Source organism: Eulemur rufifrons, chromosome 9, assembly GCF_041146395.1.
Source record: "Eulemur rufifrons isolate Redbay chromosome 9, OSU_ERuf_1, whole genome shotgun sequence".
Lineage (NCBI taxonomy): Eukaryota > Metazoa > Chordata > Mammalia > Primates > Lemuridae > Eulemur > Eulemur rufifrons.
Window position 1 is genome coordinate 37,114,860 of NC_090991.1, and position 14,706 is coordinate 37,129,565.

The following is a 14,706-nucleotide window of genomic DNA, read 5'->3' on the forward strand; positions in this document are numbered from 1 at the left end:
TCTTCTCTGACAGTTTTTTTTCACTGAACATTCCTCAAGTCTATGGAAGTATATTTGCATATGCGGATGAGTTCCTTTTGTAAGTATTCTTTGGTAGTTTTCTCCTGGTGGTGAGTATTTCCGTTCTTTCTGCTGAGTGGCAGGGGGAGGGGAGATCTTGAAAGGTCTGTGTCTCCATCATCAATCTGGGAGTTTCGGAGAAAGGACAGTGTCTCTTTTCTCTTGAGGGCTGACTGAGCAGAAGGGGGCTGGACTGAAAGTGTGGATCTGGATTTGGGGTTTGGAGCTGGCTAGGTTGGAGCCCACTGGGAATTCCTGGGTGAGGCTGGGCCAGTGCCAGGCTACTCAGGTGGTTAGGCCTGGGCCAAGAGGCTCTGTTTACCTTGAGGTTTACCACTGACAGGGTCTGGCCAGTCCTTTTCCCCAGGGATACTAGCCTTGGGGTAGAAGAGGCCAGGAAAACTCAAAATGTCCCATACAGCTGAGCCTCTAGGTGGCCCCTGACAAAGGTGGAGAGTCACCAGGCAGAGCTGGAAGGAGAGCAAGGGAGGTTCCAGAGGGGAGCAGCAGCTCAGTACAGAGATTAATGCCTAAATCAACTCAGAAATTTCCCATAGCAATCTGTCAATTCTGTATCCATCAAAAATTTTAAAATGTACATACATTTTAACTCAGCAATTTAACTTCTAGGAACACTGAATTGAGTTCCACAGTTGTGCAAAGGGTTATTTATTGTACAGGGTTATCTATTGTAATATTGTATAATATTGTTTTTAATAGAAAAAAACTGGCAGCAATCTAATGGAATGGAATGATATACAGCTATTAGGGGAATGAAATCAGTCTAAGTGTACTGATATGGAAATATCACTAAGATATATTGTTTTGTTTTGTTTTGTTTTGTTTTTTGAGACAGAGTCTCACTCTGTTGCCCGGGCTAGAGTGCCATGGCGTCAGCTTAGCTCACAGCAACCTCAAACTCCTGGGCTCAAACAATTCTCCTGCCTCAGCCTCCTGAGTAGCTGGGACTACAAGCATGCGCCACCATGCCTGGTTATTTTTTTCTATATATTTTTAGTTGTCCATATAATTTCTTTCTATTTTTAGTAGAGACGGGGTCTCGCTCTTGCTCAGGCTGGTCTCGAACTCCTGACCTTGAGTGATCCTCCCACCTCGGCCTCCCAGAGTGCTAGGATTACAGGCGTGAGCCACCACGCTGGACCTAAAATATATTGATAAGTTTTAAAAAAGTGAGGTGAAGAATACTTTGTAGAGCATAATTTCATTTGGGTAAATAAAATTATATGTGTTTATATATACAATGAAAATATCTGGAAGGAATTGTAAGTAGGTGGAGGGGGAGGAAGACTTCATATTTTTCCTTCTATTTGAAAAGTTTAAAACTATGGACATGTATTATTTTTATAATGTAAAAAATTAGCTTAAACAATTTAAAATTATTAATTATGGACCTTGAACTATAGTTCTCTGTGTTCATTACCTCTTGCCAAAATGCGACTTTCTAATTGTTCATTTTCACCTATGCCCTGCACCCTCCTCACTCCTGTCACTTTGTCCCCATCTCAATGATTGGCAGGCATACCTGTCTATACAAGTTTGTGTGAGAATGTAATTTGTGTAGATAGAGATAGATTCTCAACAGATTCAGGGAACTCAGTGGTCAGAACTCTAGAAAAAATAAATCTCTGGACCAAGTTGAAAGACAGTGTATTGTGGTGAGAAGTCCTAGCCCATCTCTGCTGTCACTAGTTGGATGAACTTGGATAGATCCCCTCCTGTCTCAAGTTCTTAGTTTCCCCATCTGTAAACTGAAGTCTAGGTAGCCCAGGAGAGGTGATGGTGAGGGTGGGGAAGGCAGTTCAGGGACGCGAGGCCCAGGTTCTCCAATCCAGAGCAGCTCCACTTTCATCTTTTCATGGCCTGGGTACTGTGTAAGATTTCATTAAAAACAGGGATCTATTGCATAGCTTTATTAAAAACCCCACGGACAACTGATTGTTAAGGGCTCTTCTAGTTGTAACACTGTGTAATTCCAAATATGACTTTTTGTGCACTGAGTTGGTCTAAATCAGGGTATGCCTGTATTTGTCTTTCCTTTCCCCACAGAGCCCCAGCCCAGGGCTGCATAGGAATTCAAGCCTACTGGGGCTGACCCGTGGTGAGTGGGGAGATGGAGAAAGGCCTCTCAGTCTTTTCACTCCTTATGTGACACCCCCCCCCCCCACCTCCTGGCCTAGTGATGTGACTGACTGATCTGTCCTTAGGTCTCTGCCAGGTCCCCAAGCCTCCCCAACTGCCTCTCGCTAGCACCAGTGACTGCTGATGGCAGCTGCTGGAACTGGGGGTTAACTTTAGTTTCCATGCCTGCTGGTGGCTTGGTCAGTAAGACCTGGGCAAACATAACAATGAGGCCCTCATTGTTCCCTCACCCCTACACTCCCAAGGTCCCCACATCCTTCGTCTATACCCCACAGAATAGAAGTTGTAAAGGGAGTGAGACAGGGAGACTGTGACCCTCCCGTCTGACAGCAGAAGCCAGGGCTGGGCCCCTCTGCTCTTTCAGCTTCTCATACCAAGAAGGGGAGGCAGAACTGGATTGAGTATCTGTATTTATTTAGAAATAGGGTTTTGTTATGTTGCCCAGGCTAGATTGGCTCTTTTGGGCTCAAGGGATCCTCCAGCCTCAGCCTTCTGAGTTGCTGGGACTACAAGCACCTGCCACCATTCCCAGCTGGATTGAGTATCTTTTTTTTTTTTTTTTTTGGAGACAATGTCTCACTTTGTTGCTTGGGCATGAGGGCAATGGTATGATCATAGCTCACTGCAACCTTTAACTCCTAGGCTCAAGCGATCTTCCTGCCTCAGCCTCCCAAAGTGCTGGAATTACAGGCATGAGCCACCACACCCGGCCTGGATTGAGTATCTTGATGGTCCTCAGGCTACCTGAATGCCCATCCCTAGTATGTTTTACCTGGCCACTGTGGAATATGGAAGGTCATCACTGAGGGACTCTGTGTTGGAATCCTCCATCTAGGAGGAGGATTAAAAAAGTACATCTCTGAGATGTCTTCCCTCTGACGCTATTCTGACAGCTGTCCCTTCTGCTGATACCTTCATGGCCACCAGGGCTAGTTTAGGTCTACAGGGCTCCTTTCACAGATGATCTGAGATGCCAGGCAGATTGAAAAGGGGTGGAGTGGAGCTACGAACAAGTTATTCACCTGAAGAAAATAGAAAGCTATATCCTTCTGTTTAGGATTGAAGAAAATCATGGCGTTTCCTAAAAGCCTGCGGCTAAATGCTGTTTAAGTGTTTCTCTTTTTTTCCTTCTTTATTGTGAAAGAAGAGAACCTACAGGAGCAGAAGGATGGGAGTTTTACAGAGCATAGAGAAGAATGTCAGTTAGAGTAGGCAGTTGGTTCTTTTCTCACTACAGGGAAAAACTAGCATGGGCTTTTGAAATCAAGCAGTCTGAAAGCCAAGAAGGGAGTTTTGACCTAATAGATTAAGATATAGGGCAAGTTTAAGGAAGTGTTCAATTCAAGGTTGGGAAAAAATAGAAAAAAATAGATTAGTCTTTTACAGATAAAAAGGAACAATTAGTGATAGAGGGGCTGATGTAAGAAAGTACCATATAAAGAAAGTTTCCAATTAGAGCTGACCAAGAGTGAACATTCTTAGGGGATAGGGACTTCTCGCACTCCTGGAATGTTCAAGAAAAGTCTAGATGACCATTTCCCGAGGTATGTTGCAAGAAGATTGGACTCAAAGAGCTACAAGATCTTTTCTAATTTTTTGATGTTTTGGTGATTTTACCTAGGAGTTTATATTTCTATAAATCTTGCTATAACTTGCTTATTGTATTCAAACACAGTCCTCTTTAACACTTATGTTTTACTAGTTTAACAGTGATTTTTCAAAAAGCATAATCAAATAGGAAAATGTATTATGGTCCCTGTCTGGAATAGCCTTTTCCTGGAATGGCGTCTGTGATGATTCATTTTCTGTGTCAACTTGGCTGGGCTATGGTGTCCATTTATTTGGTCAAACACTAGTTTAGGTGATGTGAAGGTATTTCGTAGATATGATTAGCATCTACAATCAGTTGACTTTAAGTAAAAGAGATTATCCTCAATAATGAAGGTGGGCCTCATTCAATCATCTGAAGGCCATAAAAGCAAAAAACCAAGGTTTCTCAGAAGAATAATTCTGCCTCAAGACTGTAACATAGAAATCTTCCCCAGTTTCCAGCCTGTTGTTCTGCTTTACAGATTTTGGACTTGTTGACCCCTACAATTATGTGAGCCAATTTCTTAAATTAAATCTATTATATATGTATATATAAATGTATATATATTAAAATAACATATATATGTTCTGTTTTTCTGGAGAATTCTGACTAATACACCCTCTATTTCCAACAATAATTTTGTTGATTATAGTTCGTTGAGTGCCAATTATAAGTACTTCACATAATTTTCCCCCTAATCTTTACAAGAACCCTTAAAAATGAGGCAAACAAGGCTTGGAGGAGTTAGGTGATGTCTCCAAGACTGTGAATTTTGATTTATCTTTCAAGACTCAGATCCAATGTCACCTCCCTTTAAAAAATTTTTGATTTATTTGTTTATGAGATGGTCTTCTTATGTTGCCCAACCTGGTCTCAAACTCCTAGGCTCAAGGATCTTTCCACTTCACCCTCCCAAATAGCACTGCACTCGGCTCAATGTCACCTCCCTTTAAAGCTTGCCCTAACCACCTCGGGTTCCTCTCTGTTTTCTTGGCATCCTGTGCATTTCTCTCTATTACACAGCACTGCTCATGTGTGTGTTTACCTGCAGGTCTCCCCCTTCAGGCCATAAGCTCTTCTGAAGGCAGAGAATTACCTGCTCCTTTGGTATGTACCCTCAGCACCTAGTACAGTGCCCACCCTGTTGGAGGCCCTCTGTGAATGGTATTATAAGTACTATCATTGTCCACCTGGGGGCAGCATACCCAGCTACAGACCCCTTGTGCAGGAGTGCCAGGACTCTGGCGGGGTGGTTGGGCAAAGTCAAACCCCTAAGTGAAGAGAAAGGTCCACACATGCCTCTGCTTGCACCCCCATGGAAGCCGGGGATCACCATACCAGCAGTTTGCTCCATCCTCTAGAGATTCAGTGGAAGGCACAGTACCCATTGCTGACATTGGCTGGGCTGTCCTCCGGGACACTGGGGCTATTCCCGAGCATCTGCACCTTGGACTCAAAGACTCGGTGCTATGGTTTGAATGTGTTTCCCTCCCCGCCCCCCGCCCCAAACATGTGTTGGAAACTTTATCCCCAATGCAATAGTGTTGGGAGGTGAGGCCTAACAGGAGGTGTTTAGATCATGAGGGCTCCACCCTCATGAGTGGATTGATGCCAATTATAAAAGGGCTTGAGGCTGTGTGTTTGATCTCTTGCTTTCTTGTTCTCCGTCCCTCTCTTGCCCTTCTGCCACAAGATGACACAGCATGAAGGCCCTTACCAGATGTTGGCCCCTTGATCTTGGACTTCCCAGCCTCCAGAACTGTAAGAAATACATCTCTGTTCTTTATAAATTACCCAGTCTCAGATATTTTGTTATAGCAACATGAAACAGACTAAGACACCCAGTGAGGGAGCTGCAGGAAGGAAAACCCAGAAGAGACAGAAAGGGTCATCTTCAAGGGTCTCAGGGGAGGCTTCTCCTGAGTAGGGCTGCATCACATAAGGTGAAAGGGGAGGAGAATTCTCCACGAGGGCAAATTAACCCTGCTTCTAACTGGGAAGTGGATAAAGTGTCAGCAGCTCAAGCAATCTCATTCACAGGCCCCTTTGCTCCTACTTTCCTCTCAGATTTTTTGCTCTTCCCAGATCACTTAAAAGGTTGGAGTGGGGTGGGCTCTGAAGAGAGATGGGAACCAGGTTACGTCTGTCCTCTGAAAGCAGAAACAGGGCAGTCACAGGGTGTCTCTCTAGACACTTCCCTATTTCTGTTACCTGGGGCTACCTGAAGGCAGAAGGTATAGGGGCAGTGATGGTGGACCTGGAGGCAGTAGGGAGGAAGGAGGAGCACACTCACTTACAATAGTGCACTTTGAGAGGAATGGAACAGATGAAGAAATGAAGGGAATGGCAGGGTATTGCCAATCGCCTAAATTTTAAGCAAACAGATGAGAGAAGAGAGGGCAGGGGAGGCATCTGGAATTATATGATATATAAGAGAAAAGAAAGACATTTTCATAGGCTTCACTGACATATAAGAAGTGACATGTCCAAGATCCCAATTCCTGGTCTATTGGATGTTCTGCTGTACACACTGCCTCCTCAAAGCCAAAGAATTAATCTTTAATGTGGAGGGGGTGAGATCTGAGAGGCGTATTTGAGGATGTTGCTTCAGGGAAGAGGAGGAGGTAGAAGAGAAAGAGGGGAGGGCAACTCTAAAAGAAGGGGCTCTCGCATGAGGACATGGTCCTCTTCTGTTCTCTCAGGGAAAGCCACCTGAGCATAGATTACCTGTCCAGATAGACTGGGAGCTCCAGGAGGTCCCTCCAACCCTCTCGCACCAGGCAAGCCTGGGATACCCAGGGACCCTCGCTATCCCTTTGGCCCTGTATTGGGAAGTGGGTGGGACATAGCATGAGATGAGCTCTCCAGCCCTGGGAGAACCCCCAGAGGGGCATCCCTGGGGAGATGGGGTATGGGGTCAGTGAACCAACAGGCATTACTGAGCATCTATTATGTGCTGGTTTCCGACAACACAGCGTCTTACATGTGAGCAGCATTTGCTGTAGGAAAGGATGTAGGGAAGGATAGGGGAGTGGGCACTAAAGAAAGGGAGGGAGGAAGAGACTGAAGAAATAAAGGGAAGGGGAGGAAAGAAAGGCACGGTTATCAATGTCCAGTAACTCATACTCTAGTTGTGGCAGCAGGACAACTGGAGAAAGGATGGCTAAAAATTTCAGTGATAAGTGAGTAGTCCCTGGAGAGAAGTTACCAGGGGGATGTTGGGAAGGCTTCAGGAGGGCTTGGGATGGAGAAGTGGGGGACAGAGGAGTCAGCCGACAGGGTAGGTGACTTCTTCTTACCTGTAGACCCAGCTGGACTGGTTGTTGCGAAGGAGACTCTGGCCCAGCGGCCTCACTAGTCCCAGAGCTCCATGGATTCCCAGGAGCTTGTCTGGGCCCAGCAACCCTGGGGGCTAAGAATAGCCCTGGGGTCCAGGAAGCCCTGGTATCTCCAGGGTTCCTGGGAGCCCATAAGCTTCTGAGCATCCAGGGTGATGCTGGGAGCCCTTCAAGACCAGAGTAGACCTTAGGTTCCGGGGGGTCCTAGAGACCCTGGGCAGCCAGGGGATCAGGGGGCCCAATTCTACCTTGCTCCTGGAAGGAAAGGCAGGAGGGCTTCAGGTGAACCACAGAGGTAGGGGTGTGTATTTGAAGGTGGGAGCCCAGGAGCCCTGTTGGAAGTAGAGAGTGTACATGGGAAAGTGCCAATGGCCTTGAGATCACTTAGGGAAATCCAATATGGTCCTGGGGGTGGGGGGAGTGGGGCATTAATTTAATCACCCATAGAATCATGTATTGTCTACTGGGTTCTAGGACCTATCCACAGATATGAAACCAAACATCCCAGTCCAGACTCCCACTCTTTGTTCATTCATTCATTCATTCATTCGTTCTTCAGAGGAAGGGAGGAGGTAGCTTCTGTCAAGCTGGGCCAAGTCTCAGAGCCCACATCTATCCTCCAGACCTGCTCCTAGCAGCATCCAAGAGCCCTCTGAGGGCACTGGACTGGAGGATGGGTCTCTACAGCTCTAGGCATCCTCTTCCTCAATCCAACCCCTGGGTTCAGAGTCCAAAGTCAGAGGTAGGGGCACAGCTACCTGGAATGCTGGTCCTCTGCCCCTGCTCCTACCCTGACTCCCATTAATAAATGGGAGTTCTCCCCAATGCTGCTTCTGGTCACACTGATGTTCAACACTCAGTAGCTGGCCCCTACCTGGGCAAATAAGTAAGCAAGCCCAGGGTGGGGGAGGAAGAGAAGGATCTAGGGCCTGAAAAGGTGAGATGGCCAGGGAAACAGATGGATGCTGGATAGAGAGGTACACAGCACCCCACCCCATCCTACCCTTCTCTTCCTGGGCCCTACTCTAATGCCTCCCAAAGACCTTATCTGGAATTTCTGCCAATTTCAGAGCTGGGGAGAAAGTAACAGGTCCAGGTTACCCCATCCCCACTATATTAGGAGTATAATTGGCTTTCTCACCCCATCCCCCAGGCCAGCCTGCTGCCCCATTGCAGTCACCTACAGTTACACCTCTCTCTGGGCCTTAGTTTCCCCATCTGTACAATAAGGAGAAGGGACTTAGTGATTTAAGATCCAGCCTAGTTCTCACCTCTTCTGTCTTCCATGTGCGTCCAACCCTGCTCCCAACCCACCTTCTAGGTGTGCCTGTCCTGTTGGGCCCCCTGAATGTCAAGTAAGTGCCAGCCTGGGTGATAAATCTCTAGGGACTTTGGGACCCCCTGGGTGACATAAGGAAACAAAAGAAACTGAGAAGCTAGAGTGAGAAAGAAAGCCCTCTGGTTCCCACTTCTATCTCTACTACATGGCTTGTCTGTTCCAACAGGCAGAGCAAGGGCAGAAGAATGCCCCCAGGTCAGAATGGGACCCTGGCTTTCCTGACAAAAGAAGGGTTTGGAGAGCCCAGGACCCCCTGGTTCTCAGGGACCCCCCAGGGATCCCTGGCCCCCCAGTATACCCTGTGGCCCCAAGCTGGCACTACCTTTTGAGGGAGCAGTTAGACCAGAGGTGAGGGTGGATGGTATGCAATTGGTGGGAGGTAGGTGGTGAGTAGATGGTGGGCGAATAAATGGCTGGATGGTGAGTGGGTGGGAGGGAGGCTAAATGGTGGGCTGGGCTAAGTGGATGGTGGGCGGGTAATGAGTAAGTGGTGGGTAGATGACAGATGATGGCATTATTTGTGTGGAAGGGTGGTGGAGGGTCCTCTGAACCAAGGGTCTGGAGTAAATGTGGGATAGGAGTCTCAAACTAAGAACCTAGAACCCAGATTCCCACTGAGAAATCTCTATTCCAAGTGGGCTCTTGGATGCTGCTAGGAGCAGGTCTGGAGGGTAGATGTGGGCTCTGAGACTTGGCCCAGCTTGATAGAAGCTACCTCCTTCCTTCCTCTGAAGAACGAATGAATGAATAAAGAGGGGGAGTGTGGACTGGGATGTTTGGTTTCATATCTGTCTCTAAATCTCTCCCATCTCTCCAAGTTTTTCATGTCATCACATCTATTCATCCTTCTCTGTCTTTCCATCTCTCTCCTACTGCATGTTTCTGTCCCTCCCTGTCTTGGCCTTCTCCTTGCTAGTACCCTCTCCCCTTCTCTCTATCCTTCTGGTCTAAATCAGTCATAGGATCTTAGAATCAAAGGAATCCCAAGAGGGTCATAATAATGACAACATCAATTTGTAACCTGCTTTCTGGTATGTACAGCTCTTCACTTTTCTAGACAGCCTCATTTGATCTCCCTTAACAGCTCTATGCAGTGAAGCAAGGACTGGTATCCCCATTTTACAGATGAGAAAACTGAGGTCCATAAAGGGGGAGAGACAAGCCCACAGTGCATGGCTAAAAAGGGCAGAGTTGGATTTGAACCCTTGCCTCTGGCTGCAGGATCATTGCTCTCTGCCCCACAGCTTGTGCATCTCCATTTCAGGCTGTCTGGCTTTTTCCTGGCTTGGGGCCCAACTTATGCTACTCTTTAGATCATCATGACTGGGGGGGGGGTGGGCGGTACGGAACAGGCTGCACAGATCTTGAGGATTACTGGTTCCAAATATCAAGTCTCTGGAAATAGTGGGGGCTGAGGGAGTGAATCCAGGCTTCAGGAGAGAAGATGGGGTCTGTGTGGACTAGGGGCTCCAGGCAAGAAAGGGCTTGTTCCTGCTCCTCTGCCCTCAAGTTCCCTCCAGCCCTCACCAGCCATCTTTAGGACTACCCTTACCTTTCAGGCCAAGGACAGTAGGAGACTGCAGCAGAAGAGGTCGGCATGGAAAGCCTGGTGGGCACTGTGGCTTCTCTCTGAGACCCTCTCTTCTCACAGCTGAGGTTAGATCTGGGGTCTAGGCTGCCTCCCCAGCACCCTTACTGAGGTACCAGAACTGTCAGGTTGGCACTAGAACTGGGTTGGCAGGGAAGACACAACCACCTCTGGGCACACAGAACCTAACAACTGGCACTTCAGTGGTAGAAGGGCTGCCCGGCAGGAGGAAAAGGTGCTTTCTGGGTTTGGGGAAAACCTTCGGGAGGTGGGGTAGGGGTGCTAGTTGGAGGCTGGGCATGAATGGCTCACAGGCTCTGTTTTCCCGCAAATGCACTTAAATCACATTTAGTTGCATGTGACCAATAAAAGCCAGTCTTTTTACTGCTTGGAGCCCCATCTATAAAATGGGTTTATGGGGTTACCATGGTGATCAGTGGTCATCATGGCTAACAAGTATTGAGACTTACTCCATGCCAGGCACTGTGTTAAGTGCTTTACACACATCATCTCAACAGGTTTTTGCACAGCCCTCTCAGGCTGGGCTGGCATTATCCCTCTTTTACAACGGAGGGCATTTGAGGATAAGAGGGAGGATGTTGCTTTGCCAAAGTCACAGAGCTAGTAAATGGCAAATCCAGGATTCAGTGCAGGCATTTGGCTCCAGCCTCTTAATCTTACTCACTTGGCTGGTCATGGCTAATAACTAACACTCACCGGGCACTTAATATGTGGCAGGCAGCATTTTACGTGTTTTATACAGATTCATTCATTTAATCATCATAGCCATACTATATAATATTCACTTAATATGATAGATGAGGACACTGAGGCACAGGCTAACTTATTCTGAATCTCCTGCTGGGAATCCAACCTAGGCAGGCTGACTTGAGAGCCAGCACTTTTTAAAAAAATAAACAAAAAACAGTTTTTTTCTTTAAAAGATTGCAGTATAACATACATACAGAAAAGTACAGAAATAAAAAATGTTTATCTTAATAAATGTTCACATAGTGAATACACCATGTAATTAAATAATAAATATTATCCATACTCCAAAAGATTACCTCCACCCTTCTCCCCAAAGGTAAAATTTATCTGATTTCTAAAAACAGATTAGTTGTCTTAGTCCATTTGCTGCTGATATAACAGAATACCACAGACTGGGTAATTTATAAACAGTAAAAATTTATTTGGTACATGGTTTGGAGCCTGCAAAGTCCAAGAGCATGGCTCTGGCATCTGGCAAGGGTCATCCCATGGTAGAAGAGTGGAAGTGAGTGCTCAGACAGAAAGGGAAGGGGGCCAAACATCATCCTTTTATCAGGAACCCACTCCTACGATAGCAGGGTTAATCCATTCATGAGGGTAGAGGCCTCATGACCTAATCATCTCTTAAAGGTCCCACTTCTTAATACTGTCATAATGGCAATTAAATTTCAACATGAGTTTGGGGGGAGACACTCAAACCATGGCATTGTTTATTCTTATTTTTGAATTTTATATAAGGAGAGTCATATAGTAGTAATCTTTTGCTCAACATATGATTCATCTATATTGTTGTATGTAGCAACAGCTTATTCAAATAGAGATTTAACTATTCTATTGATTCCATTTTTGGCTATTCAGAATGGTGCTGTTATGCACACTCTTGAACATGTCTTTTGGGATATATATACATACACACATATGTATACACACAAACATTTCTATTGGGTATATACCTAGGGATGGAATTATTGATTGTTTCCAAGTGGTTGTACAAATTTGTTTTCTTACCAGTATTATAAGAGAATCCCCTTACTCCACATCCTGGCATTGTCAGTATTTTAATTTTTTTTACCAATCTGGTGGGTATATACTGGTATCTCATTGTGTTTTTCCATATGCGTTTATCAAGTGAGGCAAAAATGGAAGCAAGCACTCTTAACGCCCACTTTGTACAGCTTCTCCTGACAATCCTGTGAGCTAGGTATCTTGCAGATGAGGAAATGGAGACACATAGTTACTCCCTTTCCCCTTCCTCCCTTGCAATCCTCTCACCTTTCCTGGGGGCCCCTCCCTACTTTTCCTAGTGGGGCTAGAATGTCTGGTCACCACCAATCTGGGGAGGCCCCTCAGGCCAACATGTTTTCCTGGGTAGGGAGAAGAGGAAGGTAAGAGTGAAATGGGCATGGGTGGGGAGGAGAGAGAGGATGAGGCATAAAGGCTGGCATGAGGGACAAGAGAACCTGGCTCTTGGTGTGGAGTGATGGGGCCAGAAGAGAGGTCTGGAAATACACAGAAGGCACAACTGGTGCTGTGTGTGAGCTCCCAGTGCTGGTGGGAAGGGGAGGCATGTAGCTTGGGGATAAGGGCCCTGTGTGTAGGGGTGTTGGGGGCCTCTCTGGAGGTCCCATAAACTCTGAGGGTTTTCTGAGTCTGAAGACCCCTCTGTGGGGCTTCTCTAGGCCTAGAGCCCTTTTGGGGGTTTCTCTGGGTTTAGAGTTTGCTTGGTAGAGTCTCTTTGGGGTTTCCTAAGGGGTAGGTAGCATTTTGTTCCCTAGGGCTGGGGGAGCAGGAGGCAGGGCCTGGAGTCCCTTCAGGGAGTGTGGGGAAAGGACAGGGATCTGCTGTGATTCTGGGCTTTTGATCTGGCAGGCCAAGAGGCAACCTGCTCTTTGACTCAACCAGTGTCAGGGGAGGCAGGGCAAAGGATTTCCCACCCCAACGTCTGGCTCTCTCTGCCCAGAGTTTCCTGTGTGTCTCTGCTTCTGCAAGTGTCCTCTGTGAGATTCTCCCAGGCTTCACTTCTTCTTCCCCCACCCCTACCTTCCTTGAGTCCTGAGCCCACGGCTTGCTGGTGATGGCTCTGGCAGCAGAGGCAGCATGGCACAGAGGGCTAACGTTGCAGCAGGCAGTAAATGTATTTGTCACAGTCTTGGCTAGATTACTTGCTAGCTGTATGCTCTTGGGTGAGCCTCATCATCTCTCTGTTGGTGACAGAGCTCTCACAGGGCCCAACATCACTCACTTGGCTTGTCTCCTGTGCAAGCTTTGGCCAATGAGAAGGAGATACCATGGGTGCCAACTAGCTTGGAAGCAATGCAGACTCTGGAGGGTTGGGAGCCATGCCCGCATGGGGACTTGGACCATGCAAAAGGATTCCAGAGGTCCCGGATTCCTAGGCTGCCAGAGCTGGAAGTGGCTCCATAATTCAGTGAGTTCCCCTCCCCCATTTTATAGATGGTAAAACTGAAGCTGAGGAAGGGGAAGTGGTCACAAAGCTAGCAAGTAGCAGAGCTGACTGGTCTCGAGATATGAAACCGGATCCTGGCCAGCCCAACTGCAGATGGCTCTCCTCTGCCCTCCCCTTCTTCTGCCTGGGTGTTCACCTCAAAACCCAGGTTCCACGGTCTGGAGCTGGGCAGCACCAGACCTCCCTCTGCACTGTGGTGACTCTCTGGAGAGCCTGGCTCTCCTGATCTGGTCTCTCCAAGTATGGGGCCCTGGTGGCAGGAAACCAGCCGCACTAATGGGCCATTGCTCAGCGCATGCCTGGGGAGACCATGCAGAATGCCCTACCTGGGATCTGCATGTCAGCTGACATGGAGGGCAGCTGAGCTCCCCTACTCAGTGTGGGCTCAGTGGACAGTCCAGGGTGATCAGGAGTGGGGCTGGGAAGCCAAAGTTATAAGGAAGTCAGTGCCAATTTCTCTTCTCCTCTGATTCCCCACACCCAATGTGCACTCTGTATCATAATCTTTTGCTCTTGTTGGCATTAGTTTAGAACAGTTCTGACAGCTGTTTTGGAAGGCAGTAAAGCATAGGGATTAGTTGTACAGACCTTGGAGCCAGACTGCCTGGGTTTACTTCCCTATTTTACTTACTTGCTGTGTGACTTTGAGTGAGTTACATACCTCTCTGTGCCTCAGTTGCCCTGTCTTAAAAAAGGGGATAATGATAGCACTTACTTCATGAGGTTGTTGTGAAGCACACATGAATGAAGCACTTAGAACCATGTCCAGCATATAGTCTGTGATCTCTGTGTATTTTGTCTACTCCATCAGATAAGACGATCCCAAGGGCAAGCCCATCAAATTGGGGGGTCCTTGAGGGTGGGGCTTTGTCTTTCCCCTGGGAATCAAGCTTGCTTTTCTCCTATCTAGTCTCTAAGAAGCTCGGCTTGAGCACAGTAGAGGTTTGAAATTGTACCACAAGCTAGTGAGACTTTCAGAGCAACAAGCCAATGAGGGTGTGTGTAGGAGAGGCTGGGAGGGAGTGAGGATTTTCTTCATCCATCCATCAGGAGGAGCATCTTCCTAGCCCTCAGGCGCCCAGGAGGCAGGGACAGACAAGGATGCTGTGGGAGAGAAGGTTTCATTTTCTGGTAGAACCTGGGCTGGGAAAGATGGCAAGGCAAGAGGGCTGGGTTTCTGCCTTTGGGAGGCTCCTGGTCAGGAACTCCCAGTCTGAAGGGAGGCAGCAGTCGGGGGGGAAAAACCCATAATCAGCACCTGCGCCTGCACCCTACTTCTTGGGTTCCACAGCTCTTTCTCATTCATTATCTCATTTTTTCTTCCAACCATTCTGTGGTGGAGGGCCCAATTATTTCATATATATATATATATATATATATGTATACACACAC